Below are 3,887 nucleotides of genomic sequence, written 5' to 3' on the forward strand. Positions count from 1 at the left end.
TGACATGCACAGCTGGTAGCTTATTGGTGACAGAACAGGGAGGGTGGCACTGGGGGAGGGGGGAGGGGGTAGGGGGGAGAGGGGGTTTGGTTGGGTAGCTAGGTAGCTTTCAGAATCACAAGCTGTGGAGTGGCTGGTAAATTCATGATAAATTAATAATCTCCACCCCCCCCCCCCTCTCTGTATTCTCTCTCACCCAGAGGATTGTGGGTGAGAAACACAGTTGTGCGACTGTACTTAGTGTTTCCAGACATTATTTTGTTATTATTTTATTACATAAAAAGTGACATGACATTACAGAAATGTGTTATCCAGAATGTGTCCACTTTACTCTTGTCATATAAAAGATTAGTTTAATCTCTGAACAATATTCATTTGCAAAGTGTGGTAAAATTAAGGCTCAATAAAATCCTTGCCCATGGGTTCTTAAATATTAAAATCTTGTAAAATCACTTGGAGACAAATGTTTCTGATACTCCATGATAAAAGCTGAATGGAACTTTTAATCTGACAACATTAATCACATTATTCCACAGAAAGAAGAGCAGGCCAACCCAGAACCGTAATGAACCAGCATGAGAGCGAGCCAGAATCAGAATGAACCAGAACCGGAATGAAACGGAACCGGAATGAACCAGCATCAGACCCAAACCCGAGGAAGCACAACAGCAGATAGAGGAAGATATGCTTGGAGCAGGAGACTGAGGAACAGGCTGAAATGCACACCCCAAACAGGGAAGGGAGGGGAGGGATCAGACAGAGAAGGCTGACATCGGGGTCAGCTCTCTGAGACAGAAGATCAAAGTCCGACAGAGGCAGGCGGAGGGAACGTGGAGAACAAACACGCCGGCTCAAAGGTAGAATCTATGCTCTGGCAGATGAGGAGAACCGGAGCAGAGAGGGAACAGAGAAGAAATTCCTCAGCTATCTCAGATGCCTGAGATATGGACAGTTGGCAAACCTTTTGAGTGTCATTTAACAAACTTCGGACTTCATTGAAGAAAGTAGGAGGCAACACAGACAGAAGAAATGTGTAGCTAAACACACCGACGAAAACAAAGCTTGGGAACATTCTATGATTGGTCATTCATTAGAGCTACATAAGCACTACATAGCACTTTCATAAAACAGCATAGACATGAATAGAAACATGTTGTATGTCATTGACTGCAAATAAGCACACGCCGTGTGAGTTGGTAGTCCTTATGTGAATAACTGCAGCATGCAGTTATCGACATAAGGATTTATTAATGTTTATGTAGTGTTATGTCCTGCTTGTGAAGGACTTATATAGCCCTTATGTAGGACCTTTCATAGAAAGGGTTATCAATACAACCCTACAGAGTGGCAAGCCTGATAATTTGTCTATTTTTTGTCTTACTGCAGTCAATCAGCTAATTTCATCAATATACTTTGCCTCTCATACTACAAATGTAAATGGTATAGAAAGTCTAGGAACTTTTTGTTCATTTTAATTTTATTGCCCAAAAGGACATATATCTTCCTTTCATGCGTATACACATTGGGACCATATGAATGAGTGCAAGTCAAGTCATTACTGGGGAAGGGGAAATTATACATAGTAATGGGAGCATTATAGGAACAGGACTGTTCTGTGTTTAATAACTGAAAATCATATCAGAACAATATAACCTTGTGAGGCTATTCCAGGATGGTTTATTTTAAGAATCAGAAATAAATGGCCAAGAAGAATAGAAGATCTTATGAATGCAAAGGCAGCAAATGAAGGCAGAGGCCTGCAGAGGGAGAATGTGGGAAAAGCAAAATGGTTATGAGACGTTTTAAATGCACTGAAAATGTAGTATGTGACAAAAACCATGGGCAACCCCATCAGCAACATCCACTAGGATGTCAGTAATTCTGTAAACCTGACAAAGAAGGGTTCATACAAGGGCTGCATGTCAAGATCAAATTATTATCGGGGAAGCGAGGATTATGTTAAATATGCTTTTGACTTATTCTGAATCCATCGATTCCAACAATCAAGGCCCTTGTTAAAATGTTCAGAACACTTTAAAATGTATTGACAATGACAATTGAGAATGAAAATGTATTGAGAATGACAATTATCAATTATTTGAAGTTATTTGATAGGTCAGTCTACAGTAAACTGCTGGAATCAACCAACAAGTCATAACAAATTATATATCAAATTCTTAGATTCAATTAATTAAGAAGCAGACAAATAGAATAATAAAAACAAATCATACATTCTTTATTGAATGCACTGTAGGCTCGCTTCTTCTATCTTACAACACAGAAGACAATAAACAAGACACTAAATTGAGATTACCAGAAAAGACAGCGAGAGACTGATAAGCCAGACCTTGCCAGAGTATTACCCCCTTCCACTGTCAGTACCACAGGAACAAAGTAAACAAACAAGAAGATGTGGCAAACACACAACCAAGGAACTACTGCCAAAATATTTGTATGCTCTAAGAATCCATCTTCTAACATATACACTTTTTCTTGTGGCCATCTTGTCTTTTCCTATAATTTGTGAAAAGGATAGAGAACACATTTGGTGGGATTTTTCCTCTGTGCAGAACTTTTCAAGATCATTGACATACTTGGCTTTGCACCAGCGGACCTGGGTCTGGCATTCCCACAGAAGCTTGCAGACCCCAGTGGTAATTGGAGGTATTGCAACCTGTTAAGCCTCCGGTGCCAAAAAGCCTTTTTTAAAACTATGACTTCACCCATCAGCGAATTTATGCTGTTTTGGGCAATAATTCTTCACACTGAACTAATCACTCTCCAGGGACTGATTTGCTGCATAGAAGATATAGGATTTTCCTCATTCCTATTCATTCCTTCCCATTAAAACCTCAGTGTGCATGCCCTCATGCCAAAAAGCCTCATAGTCAAAAACATCTCGTACCATTGATCACCTCCCATGAGAACCCATGGAACTGATAAGAAGAGGCTGTCTCCCGTCTTTTACATCTTGATGGTTGTACTGCCCTCTTCAGTTCAGACTACATGTTTTTGATGGGGTTTAAGTTTGGAGACTGAGATTTGCCATTGCAGAACATGGTGGTTGTTTTCACTAAACTATTTCTGTATGCATTTTGTTGGATGCTTGGAGTCATTGTTCTGCTGAAAATCCACCTATGACAAAATCTCAGTTTCCTAGCAGATACATCCAGATGTTCTGGAAAACAATAGCACTAAATAGCACCCCTGGACCGCAGGCAGCAAAACATCCCAAAATATCAATGACTCACCTTCATATTTGACAGTAGGTACAAGGCGCTTATCCTTGTATGCATTCCTCTTTTACTGGCAAACATGTCAATGGTGTGTATGGCCAAAAAGTTACATTTAGCAATCTCTTCCAGTAATAATTCCAATGGTGTTTGCCTCAACATAACTCCTGATGCTTGGCTTTGTTCATTGGGCTTAGTAAGGTCTTTCTTTGTGGCACTCTACTAAATAGTATGTTGGTATGGAGGTGGCGTTTTGTGGTTCTTTTTGAGACTTGGTGATACAAAATCTTGGTTTCTTTATGGCCTTCCTCACCATCTTCCTCACCATCATTGGGGACAATGTGCAGTTGCGTCCTCTTCCAGGCAACCATCCCATATATTTGTTTCATTATTACAGTTTTAAGTGGTATGTACAACCATATATGTAGCTTTTGTTTGCATTACCTGACTTGTGAAAGTCAAGTACAATGTCTACATCTATGGAATTGATAGTTCTCCGGCTTTTCCCATGCTGATGGATGACAAAGGGATTTTGCATGCTTGTTCTCTCATTTCTAACAGGAAGTGATGGAATGACACAATATAGTTCCTTTAGACTGAAATTAACAAATTAACTAAGATTTTATTGCCCATTTAACTTTGTTTACAATAGTT

At 39.7% G+C, this 3,887-nt stretch overlaps 1 protein-coding gene across 1 annotated transcript in view; it reads right to left on the reverse strand.

Annotated features, from left to right (window-relative positions):
* LOC133116162 (potassium voltage-gated channel subfamily H member 3-like) overlaps nt 1–3,887 on the reverse strand; it is a 41,197-nt gene that overhangs the window by 547 nt on the left and 36,763 nt on the right.

This window comes from Conger conger, chromosome 17 (assembly GCF_963514075.1).
Source record: "Conger conger chromosome 17, fConCon1.1, whole genome shotgun sequence".
In the NCBI taxonomy this organism is placed as follows: domain Eukaryota; kingdom Metazoa; phylum Chordata; class Actinopteri; order Anguilliformes; family Congridae; genus Conger; species Conger conger.